General features: G+C 38.6%; 1 long non-coding RNA gene across 2 annotated transcripts in view; it reads right to left on the bottom strand.

The window, feature by feature from the left end:
• LOC134285678 (uncharacterized) overlaps window positions 1-20,326 on the bottom strand; it is a 470,596-nt gene that overhangs the window by 429,569 nt on the left and 20,701 nt on the right. For both annotated transcript variants that reach the window (XR_009996532.1, XR_009996533.1), the window contains exon 2: window positions 15,075-16,222. This is a non-coding gene — a long non-coding RNA (uncharacterized LOC134285678). The remainder of the gene's footprint in view (window positions 1-15,074; window positions 16,223-20,326) is intronic.

The following is a 20,326-nucleotide window of genomic DNA, read 5'->3' as shown; positions in this document are numbered from 1 at the left end:
ACTACTTTGCCTAGCCCCACTAGAGCTCCCCAAAAGGAAGTGATTGGAAGTCAAAGCTTCTGACTCCTCATAGTCTAACGGCAAGTATGTCATACATACATACATTTATTTGTTCAACATCACATTTAAGACAAGACATCATCAACAATGGAACGCAACAATACTCGGTTTGTGGCTTCCGCTCTTCATCCTCGGTTGCGTCCAATGCTCGCCAGGTCACGCTCCACCTGGTCCGCCCATCGTGTTCTCTGCGCTCCACGCCTTCTTGTACCAACCGGATCAGTAGCAAACACAGCTTTACAGGGTTGCTGTCAGGCATTCTTGCAACATGTCTTGCTCACCGTATCCTTCCGGCTTTGGCCACCTTCTGGAGGCAGGGTTCACCGTAATGTGCAGCGAGCTCATGATTCATCCTTCTCCGCCACACACCGTTCTCCTGCACACCGCCGAAGATCATCCTTGGCACGCGTCGCTCGAAAACTCCGAGTGCTTGCAGGTCCTCCTCAAGCATGGTCCATGTCTCGTATCCGTAGAGGACCACCGGTCTTATTAGCGTTTTGTACATGGTGCATTTGGTGCATGGGTGATTTTTTTGACCGCAGTTTCTTCTGGAGCCCGTAGTCGGGAAGTCGGGCCTCCGCTGATGATGCGCCTACGATTTTCACGGCTCACGTTGTTGTCAGCCGTCCGTAAGGATCCGAGGTAGACGAATTCCTCCACCACCTCGAAAGTATCCCCGTCTATCGTAAAATTACCACCCAGACGGATCCGGTCGTGTTCAGTTCCGCCTACTAGCATGTACTTTGGTTTTGAGGTATTCACCACCAGTCTGATCTTTGCTGCTTCGCGTTTCAGGCGGGTTACAGCTCAGCCACCGTTCCAAATGTTCTGGTAATAATGTCCATGTCGTCCGCAAAGCACACAAATTAACCGGATTTCGTGAAAATCGTTCCCCGGCTGTTGAGCCCGGTTCGTCGCATCACACCTTCTACAGCGATGTTGAAGAGTAGGCATGAGAGTCCATCACCTTGTCGCAGCCCCCGGCGAGATTCAAATGAACTGGATTGTTCACCCCCTTACGCAGTTTTGCACACCGTCCATCGTTGCTCTTATCAGCTAGTCAGCTTCCCAGGAAAGCCGTTTTCGTCCATGATTCTCCATAGCTCTGCGTAGTCGATACTGTCGCATGTCGCTTTGAAATCGATGAACAGGTGATGCGTTGGGACCTGGTATTCACGGCATTTCTGGAGGATTTGCCGTACGGTGAAGATCTAGTCCGTTGTCGACCGACCGTCGATGAAGCTGGCTTGATAACTTCCCACGAACTCATTCGTTTTAGATGACAGACGACGGAAGATGATTTGAGATAGCACTTTGTAGGCAGCAAGTTAATAAATTTTTAACTTAAAATAGTTTTTTAAAAAAACTACAAAAACCTACATTAAGAAACTACAAAAACCTAATGACGTTCGGATAACCAACCAACCTCTTCAATTAATTAACTACCTAACACTGACTAATCAGTGTCGGGCGAGCCTCTGCCCTTTTATTGATTTATCATGTTTTGAATTCCATTTGTGTGTTTAGTCTTTCTTTTGTTGTTTAATTTAGCTGGAATGGGTGCTGCTGTACTGGCTGGTGTTGGCGCTAACTGCTGTGCTGGCTGGTGTGGTGCTAACTCCTCCCCCTTTAAATGACTTTGTCCTCAAAGTCGTATGGATCGATCTGCTGTTGGCATTCTCAAGTAATTGTTTATTTGTTGAAGTCTTTCATCGGAAACATCAGGATACGGTGATTTGATTTGGATACCTTCTGGTGCCGATGGTTTTTCTTGCTCATGTAAATTAATTTCGATTTGTGTTTTTTTAGCTTGTCTTTTTAGTACGAGTACGTAGACTATAATTGCTGCGATGATTAATGTAAATGTTGTGATAGTAATTGATCCAAATATGTACAGTTTCCATTTGAAAGAATGATTTTGCAAGTACACATGTTTGAGTATTCTTCTATGTTCCAATGTCAAATTTGCCAAATATTCTGGTGGCGGAACATCGATGATATTTTCTTTGTATGCTAATATTCCTGTTGTAGGTCTGAATGATGTTTTCGGGGTCTCCATGAAGATGTTTGTATAGCGAATGTTGTCGAGGTACAATTCACATTGTTCGAAATGAATTAGGAACGATCCTTCCAATAGTTTACTTGAATTACTGCAGTTGGTGTATAGCGATATATTCACATTATTCAGAAGTAATGTTGCATCATTGATTCTATTAATTACTCCAGATGAATACACTTTTTCAAATGTACAATTTGCGTGTCGTGACAGAATCAAATTTCTGATGCATGGGCTTGTAGGTTTTATCAACTTGGATTCACATAAAAAATATTCGGAATCTTTTTTACATGGTGCAGATGTTTCGAAAGTATGCGATTCATTAGTGATAATGTAGCTTGATTCAATATGTATTTTTGTTTGGTTTTGAATCAGAGGACTAATGAATTCGTAGTTGTAAGTTTCGTTTGAAAGTTGTGGAATTTTTAGCATATACATCACGTGCGTATTGTTCATGGCAATTTGTGTACTTGTTTTAGTCAACATCTCTTCAAATGACGTAACAGGGATGCTCTGTTGCTGTAGGAAGTATTTTATTTTTGAATAATCTTTCATAGATAAGATTTGACTGCTAGGAATGCCATTTTTTGCGAGTAATAAGGCATCTTCAAGTATTTCAATTTGATGTTGAGCTGCATTCAGGTTAAGCAAGATTGTTAGAAGGTTGATTTCAATAACATGTTGTTTTTGAGATTTAAAGTCCAGTTCTAGTAATTCGTTGGTGACTTGATTCAAATGTTTGATTCGGGAGTTTATAGCTTCGTTGATGAAGGTTTGTTGATTGTTGTTGTCGATTAATGCGTTCATCGTGTTGTTAATTATACTCAAATCCTCAGCGTCGGGAGTTCCAGCAACCCATTTCAAGATTTTTCCAATAGTATCCCATCGTTTTATACGAGATTGTGAATTATTGTGTGGTGCAATTTTTAAATATGTTTGGTATAGCAAATGGTTTCTATTTTGTAACAGTCTATAAAGGTTATTATTATAAACATTTGTTCTTACCAATTCATCAAATTTGGTGATTATATCATGAATTTGCGTAAGATCTATTGGTTGTATTATTCTCACATATCCTAATGTAAGTTTTGCTTTTCCCAATGGAATTATTGCCAGTGGATTTTTATTCAAGTTATGAATTTGTATCTCTCCTTGCACCAACAACATGGAACATATTATTAATCTGCAAATAGAGTAAATTGATATATGTGTATGTTAGTTTTTTCTTAAATTCATTTTATGTATTTTTCGATTATTACTGTCTATAATAAATGTATCAAAATTTTCTTTAACTTGTATCTTTTTATATCTACTTTTTCTTTTTGAAATTTCTTTTGATTTTTCAAAGGCATAGGATCCTGGTTCGTAAATGGGATAATTTTTGTCTTGTATATTTTCATTCTTTTTCTTATATAATTTTATAACATTCTCATGAGTTTTAGCTTTTCTTCTGTCTATTTCTTGTGTACTTAAGTTTCTATTTACTTCACCAATATAAATGTTGTGGGGGGTGTTTTTGACAAAACTGTGAATTGTGTTGTTGTATTTATGAACAGCTGATCTAATTAATTGGGAAACATCTATTTCTGGCAATTCTTTTTTAATACATCTCGCAATTTCGCGTAAAGTAGAATGACAACGTTCGATTTGTCCATTCGTTTCAGATCTGTTTATCGGAGTTTTATAAATTTCAATATTTAAATTTCTTAAACGTTGTTCTACTACATTTGAATTAAATGAGCTTTCATTATCCATAATGATCATTCTAGGTATGTTCCATTCATGCATAAGATCCAATAGAGCATCTTCAATATCAAAAAGTGATTTGCTTTCTATTGCTCTACATTTCAAATATTTAGAAAATTTATCAATTGATGTAAGAAACAGATGATCTTGATCATACGTAAATATGTCTACATGTACAATTTCACAAGGTTGATTAGGAATTGGTGTTTTAAATGATATAAACTTTTGTGGGTTTCTTTGATATTTTTCAGTTTTGCATATCTCACAATTTTTTACAAAATCTTCTACCATTCTAGTCATTTTTGGAAAATAAAAAGTTTTTAACAATTGTTCTGAATTTTCTTTCGAATTTCTGTGGGCAAATTGGTGAACCTTTTTTATTTCTTCCAATTGTTTTTCTAAATTATTCAAATCTTGGACTTTGCTTTAGGAAAATCTAGCTTTAATTAATCTTGGATTGAACATTTCTCTGTAAATTTCCTGTATTGTTGCCATTATTGGTTCATCAGTATATATACCATTTATAACATTTGGGTTTAAAAACTTTTTTAGTTGTTCTTTTAAATATGCACTTGAAAATCTTGGTTCAATAAATATGTGTCGTTTGTAATTATCAAAAGGAACTACTAGGCCATAACTGGATCTTGTTCCAATTTTGAAGAATAATTGATTTTTAAAGACATTTATGGGAGCTTCTGTCGAAGGGATAAAGGAACTGTCATCTTCTTCTGCCGAATGTTGAGTCGCAGTGAGGGAATTAATTTGAATACGTGACAAAGCATCTGCCACAATGTTAGCTTTACCAGGCTTGTAACAAATCTCATGGTCATGCTCTTCAATAAAAGCTTTCCATCTTTTTAGTTTTGCATTATTATTCTTCGGAGAAATTGTATATGTCAAGGGTTGATGATCAGTATAAATAATTATTTTATGACCATAAATAAAATTTCTTAGAGTATGCAATGCCCAAACTATTGCAAGCATCTCCTTTTCATTCGTTGCATAATTTTCCTCCGTGTTAGATAACGTTTTTGAAATAAATGTAATAGGTCTTTCTCCATCGTTAAAATTTTGAGATAAAACAGCACCTATTGCTTTATTAGAAGCATCGGTTGTAAGTAAAAAGGGTTTACTAAAATCGGGGAACGCTAAAACATCTTCTGAGGATAAGATTTCTTTTAACAATTTAAAAGCTTTCTTTCCCTCATAATCCAATAATATTTTGAAATTTTTTGACTCATTTTTAGAAATTTGTCGATGGCCGTTTTCTCCTTTCAAAAATTTAGTTAATGGCTTTGCAATTTTTGAATAATTTTTCACAAATCTTCTATAATATCCGGATAATCCAAGGAATGCACGTAATTCTTTTAAACTACTAGGTTCTGGATAATTTTGGATACTTTCAATTTTCTTTGGATTTGGTTTCAATCCATTTCTGGACACAATAAATCCAAGAAATTCAACTTCGGGTTTTAGCCATTCAGATTTGTCTAATTGTATTTTAAAATTTGCATTACGAAGAGTTTCTAAAATGATTTTCAAATTGCTCAATTGTTCTTCCAAAGTTTCTCCGAATACTATTATGTCATCAATATAGACATAACAAATTTTACCAATATATTCATGCAACACATCGTCCATCACACGCTGAAAGATGGCCGGGGCATTCTTCAGACCAAACGGTAAACGCACGAATTCATACTTTCCGTTATTTACTGAAAATGCAGTTTTTTCTACATCTTTACCATTCAAGGGTATCTGGTGAAAACCAGACGCAAGGTCTAGAGTAGTAAAATATTTCATTTTTCCCAAGTTTGCCAAAATAGTGGAGGTATCTGGTATTGGATACCTATCACTTATGGTTTTCTGATTTAATTTACGGTAATCAATAACAAGTCTATATTTTTTCTGTCCTGAAGCATCTAGCTTCTTAGGAACTATCCAGACCGGAGAGTTATAAGGCGATCTAGATGGTCTTATTATCCCATCTTGTAGCATTTTGTCAATTTGAGTACAAACCTCATTTTTCAAAGCTTGCGGATAATGATACAATTTTGAATATATGGGATTATCATCAATTGTCCTTATATCAGCATTCACTTTTGTTGTGAAAGTCAATTTTTCATTAGGTGGTTGAAATAAATCCTTGTATTGTTCTAACAAATTATGCAGTTTTTCCTTTTCATGTGTTTCCAAATGTTCATCTCGAATATCTATTTTATTGATCATTTGTAATTTACGCTGCAATAAAGGGATTTCAAATTTTGAATCAATTATTAGTTTTTCTTTTGATGTATCAATTACAGCTTTAATTTCCTTAAGTGTATCGTGACCTATTATTGCATCAAATGTTTTTAGCATTGGCAAATGAAAAAGTTTCACATTGATATTTGAATATGGTGCAAAAATTTTACCTTGAGAAAAACTTTCAATTTTGATATCTCCTCCTACCGATGAGACATAAAAGGGACTTTGAACCGCATGGGATATTTTAGCAAATTTTGGATGAATAAAATTTTTATTCGATCCGGTGTCAACTAAAATTCGAAGTGGATTTTCCAATTTACCATTACCATAATGTAAAAAATATGGTAATGATGATTTTATCCTAAAAAATTCAGTTCACTTTCGCCTATAGGTTCATCATTAACAGACTGTTCTTCAAGTGGTTGTTGATATTCAAAGTTTTCGCAATACCTTTCAAATGAAGGCATTTCGGGGAATTCATTATTTGTCAAATATGGAAGTTGTTGGAAATATTGTTCTGAATCATCAGATTCAATATGGAAGTTTCGTGGTCTGTTGGCGTAATTAACCAAATTAGTTTGAAGCGAGGAGTCAACTTCCATTGGAGCTTGTCCACGTTGGAAGGGATTAGGTTGATACACTGGTTGTGGTTTAGGTTGAGATATTTGTTGAGGTGGTGATTGAACTCTTGTAAATGGTTGAGGCATAACTCTAGGTGGAAACATTGTTTGTTGGGGATATTGATAAAATTGCGGTCTAGTAACATACCTTTGCATGTGAGGTAAAGGCTGCTTCATGTTAGGAATCATTGGTTGCCTGTTAGAGAATGGATAACTTGGTACATTGATGCTATTTGGCATCCTAAATGGTATTTTTGGTGGAATCGGAGGTGGTAGTTTTGAAGACATGAAATTTTTAGATGTTGAAGGCATATCTTGACTTTTTGGTTTGGTCATCATTTTCCTGAACTCAATGTTTTGATATGTTATGCAATACGCATACGCATTGGCTAATGATTCAGGCTCATAATTTTTCAAAAATTTACCTATGTCCCCATCCAATCCCCTAATAAACGCATCTATGGCTTTTTTATTATACATACCAATCAGCGCTTTGGATGCTTCTGGGTGTCTAAAAGATTGGTTCGTCTTAATTTGTCCTGCAATTAATGAAAGAAGTTTATTTATTTCATCGTAATAGGTTTTCAAGTTTCGTCCGCCTTGTGTGATATTCATCAATTGGTAATCTAGGGTGGTCAGATCCCTTTTCTCGCCATAATATGTTAGGAGTGTTTTTTTTATTAGATTCCAATTAATGTTCACGTCCGAATTAACCAGAGCCGTATTGGCTTCACCTTTTATTTTCCTCCTTATCACCGTACAGATTGCGTAAAACTTATTCTTTTGTGCAACACTGCTGGAAGAATTTACTTGATATGCTCTAACTAACGTATCTACATCTTTTATCCAGCTGCTCAATTCATCTGATGATCCCTCAAAATTTGGGATTCCGTTTATTAAGTCTGGAATTTTTTCAATAGACGATGGATCAGCAGGTGTTCCATCTGGATTTAGATAATAAAGAATCGGATCTTCATAGTCTAATTCCGGTGGAATCACATTTGCTTGTTCCAGAGCATCGAGCCGATCTAATATATCTTGCATATCGTTATTTGGCATATTAATCTTTAGTTTGTTGAATGTTTTAATTAAATTATCCAGAATTTTAATGGGAAAGATATTCCAAAATAATTCACTAAATTAACTTTTCACTACACTTAAGTAACTCTTTTTTTTAAACTTCACACTTTTTCTGAAATTAAACACTTAATTAACTTTTTTTTAAACTTCACACTTTTTCTGAAATTAAATGAATTATTAGGTAATACTTACAGAAACTTAACCATAATGCGAATGCTCTGTCCTATATCAGAGAGCACTTCGTCTTGAAATCGGGTCTCCGTCCTGTGTCGTCGGGACTCCTTGCTGCGAATGCTCTGCCCTGTTTCGGAGAGCACTTCGTCTTCCAGATGGGTCTCCGTCCAGTGTCGTCGGGACTCCTTTTTGTGGCGACCAGACGCAAGCTTCAACTGTCCCGGTGAAGCGGCGATCTTCCCGTTTCTCCTATGCTGGTTGGTGACTAGGGGCGCTCTTCTCCACGGCTGCTGTGATAGTGGCGGTCGCTACTTTTACAGCGGTAAAGTTGAAATTTTCGGATAACACTCACGATGTTGTATCACTCGCGACGAATTAAACGATACTCGCGCTGGTCCCTATTCGGGCGCCAGTTAATAAATTTTTAACTTAAAATAGTTTTTTAAAAAAACTACAAAAACCTACATTAAGAAACTACAAAAACCTAATGACGTTCGGATAACCAACCAACCTCTTCAATTAATTAACTACCTAACACTGACTAATCAGTGTCGGGCGAGCCTCTGCCCTTTTATTGATTTATCATGTTTTGAATTCCATTTGTGTGTTTAGTCTTTCTTTTGTTGTTTAATTTAGCTGGAATGGGTGCTGCTGTACTGGCTGGTGTTGGCGCTAACTGCTGTGCTGGCTGGTGTGGTGCTAACTAGCATTCAAAATAGTGATCGCCCTGAAGTTCTCACATTCCAAATGATCGCCTTTCTTGTGAATGGGGCAGATTACCTCTTCCTTCCAACCTACCGGTAGCTGTTCGGTTTCCCAAATCTTGACTATCAGCCGATGCAGACAGGTGGCCAACTTTTCTTGGCCCATCTTGATGAGTTTGGCTGCGATACCATCCTTACCAGCTGCTTTGATGGTTTTGAGCTGGTGAATGGCATCCTTAACTTCCCTCAGCGTTGGTTCATTTCCGTCATTCGCTGCACTGGCGTCGTCGTTTCCTCCGTTGCCGTGGTCTCCCGTGCCTACGTTCTCCACGCCATTCAGGTGCTGATCAAAGTGCTGCTTCCACCTTTCGATCACCTCACGTCCGTCCGTCCGTCAAGAGACCTCCGTCTTTATCCCTGCATATTTCGGCTCGCGGCACGAAGTCGTTGGGGGATGCGTTGAGCTTCTGATAGAACTTCCGTGTTTCTTGGGAACGGCACAGCAGCGCTTCTCGCAGGCGCCGGTTTTTCTCCCGAAAGAGGCGGGTCTGCTGTTTCTGCATCTGTTTGTAACGTTCCACGTTCTGTCGGGTCCCTTGCTGAAACATTACCGCCCTCGTTGCGTTCTTCTCTTCCAAAACCGTTGCACTCTTCGTCGAACCATTCGTTCCGTCGATTCCGTTCCACGTACCCGATGGTGCTCTCGGCTGCGTCGTTTATGGCTCCTTTCACTGTACTCCAGCAGTCCTCTAGAGGGGCCTCATCGAGCTTGCTCTCATCTGGCAACGCGGCCTCGAGATCCTGCGCGTATGCTGAGGCGACATCCGGTTGTTTCAGTCGCTCTAGGTTGTACCGTGGCAGTCGCCGATACCGTACATTGTTGATGACGGAGAATTTTGGGCGCAGTTTGTCCATCACCAAATATTGGTCGGAGTCGATGTTGGCGCCACCATAGGTCCTGACGTCGATAATGTCGGAGAAGTGCCGTCCGTCAATCAGAACGTGGTCGATTTGAGATTCCGACTGCTGTGGTGATCTCCAGGTGTAACGATAAGGGAGGTTGTGTTCGTATGGCCATATTTTTGAGGCGGCGAAATCAATTAGTCGTAGGCCGTTTTCGTTCGTCTACTGGTGGGCGCTGAACTTACCAATCGTCGGTCTGAGTTTCTTCTCCTGGCCTACCTGAGCGTTTGAATCCCCTATGATGATCTTGAGGTAGTGGCATGGGCAGCGGTCGTACTCGCGTTCGAGCTGCGCGTAAAATGCGTCCTTGTCATCATCAGTGCTTCCAGAGTGTTGGCTGTGCACGTTTATTATGCTGAAGTTGAAGAATCGGCCCTTGATCCTCAACCTGCACATTCTTTCGTCGATCGGCCACCAACCGATCACGCGCCTCTGCATATCACCCATCACTATGAAAGCTGTTCCCAGCTCGCGTGTGTTGCCGCAGCTCTGGTAGATGGTATGATTACCTCTAAACGTTTGCACCGTGGATCCTGCCCCACACACCTCCTGCAGCGCTACGATGCCAATCCCGCGGTCCTTCAGTAGATCGGCGAGTATGCGGGTGTTACCAATGAAGCTGAGAGATCGGCAGTTCCACGTACCGAGTTTCCAATCGCAGATCCATTTTGTTCGCTGGGGTCGTTGCCGTTTGTCTCGGTTCGTATAATTCTGTTGCTGATTTTCCGTTACAATGGTTTTTTACGACTGACTCGTAGGGCCTGACAACTCCCTACTTTCCGGAGGACGATAGTGCACAGTTGAGCTTAGAGTCCTTTCCTGGCACTCGGACGTAGATCAGCCGCCCCTAACATGGGGATCAGGAGCTGTTGTGAGCCGCTCCTCCTGGAGAACAGACGCTCAGGTTTGCCGAAGCAAACCCCCCCCCCCTTCCCTGTCAGCCTACGACCAAAGTTCTCACCGGGGTCCCGATCTTTCCCTAGGGTTGCTCATAGTCTCCGGCCGGTACCAGGAGGAGGTAAGGATAGGTGTTGCTGGGCAGAGGCTAGTGGATCACAATGGGATCTGAATTGCGAAGCATACCCAACCTTTACCTTCAGGAACGGTATATCAAATGGATTTACACAACTGTTGTTCGGCCAATATTAGCCTATGGATGTCTTGTGTGGTGGCAAAATGGCGAAGTAAAAACGATCCAATCAAAATTAGGTCATCTCTAAAGGATGTGCTTAATAGCGATACCTGGATGGTTCTCTTCAACTCCCACGGCAGTGCTCGAAGTTCTCTTTGAAGTTTCCCCATTACATATTCAGTTTAAACAAGAAGCACTTTTGCTTGTCGAACTCAAATCGAGTAGCTGAATTCAGTAAACGCTGTTCACCTTGCATGGGTACCTGTCCATTCTGTTTTCTATTCTATTTTCCTATTTCCCTACCTGTCCGTATCCCTCTCCTACTCCTTATTGTCTTCCTTTTCCCTTAGATGGATGATGAAATAGGCTTTTATTATGGCGATGACACAAATGTTCCAAATGGAGGATAACGTGCCTCTGGAACCGGCCTTCTGATTTTTCTATACTACCACTTCCAACACGATTTCTTTTATGAGTGCAATTTTATAATAAAGACTGATTTATTTTGCTTGGAAATCGAGAAAAAATTTTTTTGAGTTGTACACAATGAAGGCCCATGCGATGCCAAAGGGTTCTCTTTATACGCTTCTTTCTCAGATAAGCTTGAAGCTCAAGCTTGAATGATCGCTCGTCAGTGTTGCAAACAATCATCTTAGGGGCTGTCCATAAACCACGTGGTCATTTTTTGAGACTTTTCAAAACCCCCCCCCCCCCCCCCGCGTGGTCATTTGTCCATACAAATTCTTTTATTTGTTCATACAAAATGGTCATTGGCCGAACCCCCCCTCATGACCACGTGGTTTATGGACAGCCCCTTATACATTTGAACAGTAACCAACGAATATTCTCAGTCATTTTTCCTTATATTTATGGTAAAAAACGATTTCATTCAGTCAGAGCACTTATCAAATGAGAAGCGAACCCTTGTCAATTGAATGAATGATCACTCATTTGAATAGCTAAGCTCGAAACTCGAAAAACTCTGCCAGACTGAAAAATTGTCGAATGTCGGGTCAATTTTTATCGAATGTTGGGCCACTGTTGGACCAATATCGAACATCTGGTATGTCTTTGTTGGGTTTGGTGGTTCATGTCGGGTTTGACGTCATCAACGATGGTAAAAGCTTTGAACCCAAAACTCCACAAATTATGCTTCCTAAGCTGGGACTCAATTTAATGATATGTGGCCGGGGTTCTGCTAAACCGAACTAAGCGCCAAAAAATTTATTCCGAGATAATAAAGCTTAAAGTCCAATATACATGTAACTAACAAGCCTTTATTAACCATCAGAGACGAAGAATGCATGTTAGCGATTACAATAAAGCCTAGTCGATTTTAGTACTGACATTACGTGCAGTTTGAATTGCTTATCACACCTCTAGCTATATAGTTCATCCTAACAGTTCATCTTTGTACACCGTTGAACGAAATGAACCGTATGTCTGTTCTATGTTACTTGCGACGGATCGTCGACATTAAATTATTTGAAATCATTGATATGATTACATTTAATTTTTCAGTACTTCGCACTCAGTTCACTCTGGCTGAACAAAAACATTGGAATATGGTTTAAAGTTCAGTGTGGCTGACTGTGTTTCTTTGTTTCATAGAAAACCATTAGGATTGTGAAAAAAACTCGATTTTTCATCGTCTATGAAGTTGAAATCGATATCACTCACAATCCTTTACATGAATCAAAGAGGAAGCGGTATGGTAGCACGGAGGTCTCAAAATAGTTTGAAATATGAACGGCGGAAGCCCTCCCAGCTCTGCCCATCCCACCTATATTTTTTGTTATAAGCGGTGCATGTGCAGGCACAGAGCAAGTGTGATTATGTAAAATGATGTCCTTGCATGTCCTGAGTTCCTGAGATGTGAAAGTGGAGCAAATTCAAATTTATACTGATCGAAGAAAACCATGAAAATGATCTGCTAAAGTGAACTAAGACAAAAAAATCGAAAATATTAGAGAGATTCGAACTTGGATCCTTTATCTGATAACCAAGCACGTTACCTCTAGGTCATTTTGCCTAGCTGAAGGTCAGTCGTTAAGTCTGAATCAAGTTCTAAACATTCTTCTCTAGCATGGTTTTCGTGAAAATGTCATTTTTCGATCAGCCAAAGCGAGCCAAGTATTTGTTTTTTTTTTTCATGCTTCATTATTCTTATTAGCCTTGTTGTTCAATGACGGCTTCTGTGTTAAATTATCAGTATGAGGTGTATAAACATAACGTAGGTATTTATAACCAGTTGATTCTTGTATTGTTGAGAATAAATAGATTTTGAAATGCTGTGGACTTGGTTCGGTCTGGCTGAATCTGGAAAAAATTTGATCAGCGCCATCAAAACATAATTATATCCTCCAACATCCGTATTTCTAATAATGTGTTCAATTCTCTCACAGATTGTTACTATGAGTCGGTTGGAAGTTAGAAATTTAACGGCGATGAGCAGAACTTAAAATGTTCTTCATCTGAACCAACACTAAAACATTTCGCTGATTCTATGGAATGGTTTACAGTTCACTCTGGTTGGATGCAATTTTATTTTTTGTATGTTCTGCCCAATAGAAATTTTGAATTTACTCAACGAAGAGCTGTCAGAATTACTGCATTTTTACATGGAAGGAGGATCATCAATTTTTTCTTCCAATGGTAAAGAAAGCTTAACTTTTCAAAAAATGGTCTTTGGTTCGGTTTAGCAGAACCCCGACCAATTGATGACGTATAACCCGACATCAACCCATCATTGACCTGTTTTATTTTGGCTACCAAACCCAACATACACCCTACAGTTATCCGATGTGGGTCCAACAGTGGTCCAACATTCGATAAAATTTGACCCGACTTTGGCCGGACATCCGATAATTTTTCACTCTGGCGGAATTTTTCCGGGTTTTCCGTGTTTTGTGGCCAGTAAGTCATTTGTGTGGCAATTTATTCAAATGACAGGGAATCGCTTCTCATTGTAAAGAGCTCTAGTGGACTGAAATCGTTTTAAACATGACTAGATTAGATGTAAAAAATGACTGAAAAGATTTGACTAGAAGCAAAAACGATTGAAGAAAAGAACGCCTTTGAAAGCCCCTGAAACTCTCCTGGGTTTCCCATTATCCATGGGAACCACTCAACCCCCTAGAACACCCCTGCAATGACTCTGAAATCCTTTGCAAACTCGTGGAACGCATCCCTCTGCAACGCCCTGAAATACTTCTGGGACCACCTTAACACTCTGAATCACTTTGGAACACCCTTGAAACCCATTGAAAACCCCTACAACCATTCTGAAGCCCTCTGCAACACCCCTGGAACATCCCTGGAACGCCCTTGAAACCCCATGACATGCACGGATAGGTAAAGTGGAAAAAAATCTGGCAGTCATGCTAACACGTTTGGATCCTAGATGCATAATGATGGTGTGAAAAAAAATGTTTTTTTTTTTAATGAAATTACAATGAAAATGTGATTCTAAACAATGTTAAACTGTTAAGGACATCCTTCCAGTTCTTGTAACTATGGTGTGACTTTGATATTTGTGGTCAATTTGCCAGCAAAGCTTATTTCTTAAGAGCAATTTCTTAAAATTAATCTTAAGAATTGTGCAGTTTTCGTATCATCAGCGGTACAAAATTTGCAATCAATATTGTTAACGTAAAATATGTATAATTTTGTAACATAATTGGATCTATAACGTGATACACATGTATACGCATCTACATCATACGTTTACGTTGAGCGAAAATTACTTATATTAGATTTATAATAAAATTTTCAGAAACTGTTCAACATTTGGGTGGTGTTCAACAATTAGCGAATTATCCTATATGTATATGTAGAGCAAAAAGGGTTACCATCAGTGTGTTTTTCGATGCCCACAGGGTTACTAGAAGTTCAATTTAATATTGAACCCATGAGGTGTCGTTCAAACCAACGGGAGTATACGGTAGAAAGGTTCAAAGTAGATTGAAAGGGACAGGCCAGGGATTGAACCTAGGACCTTCTGCCACTAGACCACCTCAATCAAGCTCATCATACGCTTCTTTCGTAGATAAAAAATGTTGCAAAAATTTAATTTTAATAGTAAAGGGTAGCGTCTACGCAGTTAAACTTGAAAGGGTCTACAGGCACTGATAACTGTGGTGCTGATTTATTTTCCACTTCATTATTCTAAAATGTACCCCCAAATAGGAGTTATGCCGACATTCACATGATATGTCTTCTCTCAGTTAACGAACTATTTCGAATGTATAAATAATTACTTCCAAACCCCCCAAAACCAGAAAATCAATTACCGTGCTAGTGCTGGAGAGATATCCCAACGTCCGGATGTCGATGATATCCATGTCCATTCTGTGAGCCCGCTTCTGCGCGCCAACCGGGAAAACGCTGGAAAAACTTTCACTAATCACCACACAACTCCAATTTCCAATCCAATTCAAGTTTCTCTAACCAGCTGTTACTCTGAATTGATGATGATGCCCCGCTTCAGCTGCTGCAGTCGACACGAAAACTCTCACCGAAAGCCGATGCAAATCAGGGGCCTTCTGGTTTTCTTCTGGTTGTCCTTTGGATTTTCCCCGGCACAAAAGCACAAAACTTTTTTTTTCGCTAAACTCACCGACCGGACAACCACTGAACCGGAAAAATCGCACCCAAACAAAGTGCCAGTTTCACAACGTGAGCAAATCTTCAGAAACGCACAAAAAACCGGGTCTTGAGACCCACCAGCCCCACTCGGGAGACCACCGAACTAACTTTCGAACCAGGAAAAAAAACTTCTCCTATTTGGCATCAACTTCTCACTCCGGTGATGATGATGATCGTTATCACTTTGAGTTCTTCCTGATGCTGCCGACGAAGGACTGCGGTCCAACTGCTGATGGTCCGTCAAAGTTGTCGACATTGAAATTCATTTTTCAAACGATTTTCTTCTTTTTGCTCCACTCACAGAAAGCTTCACCGGAAGCACCGAATACACTACTGTTGGGCGCACTGCTGCTGCTGTGTGCGCCCAAGAAGGATAAAATTTTCCTTCTTCAATTAAAACTTTTCTTGCACATCGGACAGGTTGGTCGATCGTCGTCGTCGTCGTCGTCGGTGTCCTTCAAATGGGATTCGACCTGTTCCCGCCGGAAATCGAGCAACACACTGTTTTTGTGCAGTTTTGGTGCGGTGAAGAATTGTACAATTGCAATTTTCTGACCCGATTGATTTGGTGTCGGTGCATTTCAGATTTCAGCTTCCTGCTGAAACAACTTTTTCTCCCCCTTTTCCCGAACTCCCGAATGTGAGAACGGCTTTTCTGGGGAGCTGATGTTTGTGATATTGCTTTGATAACTCCTGGTTGGCAGTTTTGCCGCGGGATTTAAATGATCGTTGGTGTTCACAAAAAAAGTCGAATCGAGCGAACAAATGGGTTCCGATGAAGCGTGGTGTCAATCTGAAAGAGAAAAATCAATTCAATCCATTAAGTTCTGTTTGATTGATTTTTACGGTTATTAGTTTGCCTGCCTTTTGAGTCAAATTGTCATTTCAACCAAAAACAATTACTTTTTGTTTTTTGAAATCATCACCATTTTGAATTATACCGAGAAGCGCCGGGGTGGTAGCATCATTTCCAAACAGAGATTCCAGATATAGTTATTTTTTGTGTTGCATTGCATTATGTGAGAGCACTCAAGTACTCAATTATTTGGGATTTGGTTTTTGGTTTCCTCTGAACACTCCCTGAAACCCCCTTAAAAATCTCCTGAAAGTCGCATGAAACGCATTGTAACTCCTCTGAAAGCCTCCTTTAACCCCTTAAATCATAGTTACACAAACTTCTTTTTGTGACCAGTGAGATTTTTCTTAAACTTTCAAAAAGCGCATTAAAACCAGCTGAAACGCCTTGATGTGACTTGAAAACACTTCAAGATTGAAACTTCTTCCAAACCTTCGGGAAACCTTGAAAATTCCTCAAGCCCTCTGAAACTTCCTTTAATCTATCTGGAAGATCCCTAAATTACTCCTGAAGCCTCTAAAATAACCCGTAAGGCCCATGAACTCCCACACCTGAAATGCTTTGAACCTCATATAAAACCTCCCTGAAGCTCCTACAAACTTCTCGAAAACTTCGGCTGGCCCTCTGAATATCGCTCATAGCCCCCGAAACCTACTAGAACCCTCTCCAACGGTTTCCTTAATTTCTTCTGAAGCACCCTGAATTCCTACTGAACTGAAGCCCTCTGAAACCCAACGGTTTGACAAAATGCCAAAACTTAAGCTTTGTTCAGCATACCGTTCGACAGATATTTGTATGGAAATAATCAGATCTCCGGAATAATCAAGGCCGGCCTGTATTAACATGCATTACCGCATCTAAATCATAAAAGTCATCATAAAAGTGGAAAGGGGCATTACCTAGGGCACTACTATTGTTGGATTACTATTTTACCGGTATAATCGATAATCAATTATGGTGGTGCCACTTCGCATTTTAGTTCACTAATGTTTCATAGAGGGTGCGTTGTTATTTGAGCATTTCAACACTTTTAAAAACCCCCTGAAATTCTTCTGAATTACCGAAGGAATCCGTGATGGACTTCTTGAAAGAATCCTTAGAGAATTTCCGAAAAAAAGCCCTTGGAGAACTTCCTAAATGAATACTTAGATGACTTCCTGAAGAAAGCCTTGGAGGGCATTCTGAAGGATTCCTTGGACGGCTTTTTGAAAAAAATCCTTGGAGAACTTTCTGAAGGAATCTTTAGAGGACTTCCTGAAGAAAGACTTGGAGGGTTTTGTGAAGGAATCCTTGCACAATTTTTTGGAGGGTTTCCAGCAGAAATTTTTGGGGATCTTCCCGAAGATATCCTTAGAGGAATTCCTGAAGGAGTCCTTGAAAGTCTTCCTGAAGAAATCCTTGGGCGATTTCCGATTACCGGTGGATTACCGATTGAATAACTGAAGAAATTTAAGAAAAATATTTCAAAAAAATATCGAAAATTCTCCGCAGATATTTTTGAAGAAACTGAAAATGAATTATGAACAGAAAACCCAAAGAAATTTGGGAAGCAGTTTCGGTATGCAAAGAAAAATATTAAGAAGTTGATAGAAGTAATTCCCTAATAAAAAATGGCAAAGGAGTTTCTTAAGATATTTCCGAAAAAAATGTCGATGAATGAATGTATTACCGCAAACATTATCAAATTAATTGCTGAAGGAATTTGCAAAGGCTAACGAAGACATCTCCAAAGATATAATGTCCAGAGGAAGAGGGGTAACCAAATGTCGAATAAAAGGCTTGATAAATTGACGCCAAACGACTACGAAAAAAAAATAAATAGCTTACTGAATGTGCTCTTAAGTTTTCGATAGAATGCCCAGAGAAATACACGAATGAATAACCAAGAAAACCACACGAAGTAAAAAACCAATTCTTGAAGAATGAAAATTGCCAAAGGACTTTCTTCAGATACTCCTGCAATAATTTCTAAACTAATTACTAAGTATTTTCTATTTAATAGCCGGAAAAATATAAAGAAGAAATTGCCAAAGGAACTTCTCAATGAAACGCATCCTCCAAGAGTTCAACATAGGAAATCTCAAAAATATTTTCTAAGAAATGTCTTAAGATGTTCCTGAAGGGATTCCCAACAAAATTGCAGAATGAATTACCAAAGAAATTTGGTAAAACATTCGTATGAATTCTTATTTTAATTGTCTGCAATTGCTTCCAATCGAATGTGCAGAAGAATTGACAAAACAAAAAAAATTGCCTAAACATTTTGCGAATTTATTTAAAGGAAAAAAATTATAGAAATTGTTTCATAAATTTCCAACCTATTCTCAGAAAGAATTCCCCAAGTAAGTGACGAAAAATGTGCCCAGAGGATTTGACCAAATAAATGGCTGAAGGTACTCTCAAATAATTTGCTAAAGAAAATTCAAATGATATCCTGATTAAAAATAAAGATTTGTCGGATTAACTGCCAACTAAATTTTCGAAGGAGTTTCCAAAAAACGCAACTGAAAAATTTCGAAACTATTTTCAAAAAAAAAAAACATCGGAGGATAGCCCAAATAGAATATTTTAAGGCTCGCGCGTTGCATGCCCATAACTGAGCCATTATCATCTGTACACTTATATGTAAATATTGCTTTGTTTAAAATGTTTAACTCGTGTCAAAAAATCTGGATAAAATATCCCAAAAATCTTCAATTGAACTACGAGTTCTGAGTTGTAAAATACATCTGTTTTTTTTTTTTTTGACACACGTAACATAAGAATAGATATGAACAAATTGTAAGTAAAATTGTAATCCACTGATCTGTCGAATAAAATGAAACAACATTTAAAAAAATTATAATGCTCAAATTAATTGACAAAACAACAACATTTCTAAAGGAACAGCCAATCCAATTAACTTTTTTGCAGCTTAAGACTTTAAGATAATTTTCGACCAAAAACGTTCGTCCCGTAGGCTGTTATACTGCTACATTTGTTAGTGGGGAAATGAGCAAATCCAAGAAATGACAAGAAAATTTTCGACTAAACTTGCCAAAACAATTTTTTAAAAATCTAAAAATTGCTGAAAACATTGTAGTATTTTCTGAAGATAAATTTACAAGAAATTGGCAATTCTTATGAAATTTTAAGAACAATGACTAACGAATTGCCGAAACGAATATAACACGTTACGTAATTAATTTCCACAGGAAGTGGCGTAGGAGTTTTCCTGGATGTTTCTAAAGAAATTGTCATTTTTACTGAAGAGTTTTCAAAAATATTCCGGTTTTTTTACGCGGTACCGCATAAAAAAATCAGCGTAAAAAAAACTTCAGTGTATTCCTAGGAGTTGTCCATAAATGATGCAGCATTTTTTGGCCAATTTTCAACACTCCCTAGGTTACTTTGCCATACCCTATGTTGCATATGAAACCCCCAATCATCCAGGAGATCACCAAAAAAGTGATGGCCGATTAGAAGTTGATGCTTATAAGTTAGAAAACGCTAATCAGTAACAAGTGTATGAATACTCTTCTCCACCCTTCCCTATAGTGGTAAAACTGAACTTATTCAAATGTTTGCCTTCTTTAAAAAATTGGCTGTTCTTTTGAGTTTGCAGAGTTCAACCGTGTACTTTTGCAGAGTTGTTTGGCAGCCTGTTAATTTATCTATAGACATTTTCTATAGAGTTTGAATGTTATATAGTTTATTTACAGACGAACCACTAACTCCATAGTGGATTTGTTCTTCTTTGAATAATAGGCTGTTCTTTCAAATTAAGTTATTGAAAATTAAGTGGCGGCCAAATTGGTCCATTTTTTTTTTCTCTTATGAGGATCGATAGACTGTTCTTCCGAGGCCTGCTCTTCAGTCGATCTATAATTTATTCGGCCTCAAAGTTCATGGCTATGCTAGAATGAAGCGGTTCAGTTGACATATAAACTCATTAACTTGATTGAGTCTATCAGTATGCATTGGCTGTGGCCCTACTATGATGAATTGGTTCTATACTATTTTCCAGAATGCCACATTTTTTCGAAAAAAATATTTCAAAGA

Source organism: Aedes albopictus, chromosome 1 (genome assembly GCF_035046485.1).
Source record: "Aedes albopictus strain Foshan chromosome 1, AalbF5, whole genome shotgun sequence".
Taxonomy (NCBI): Eukaryota; Metazoa; Arthropoda; class Insecta; order Diptera; family Culicidae; genus Aedes; species Aedes albopictus.
The sequence above is the reverse complement of the archived record's forward strand: the minus strand, read 5'-3'. Positions and strand labels throughout refer to the sequence as shown.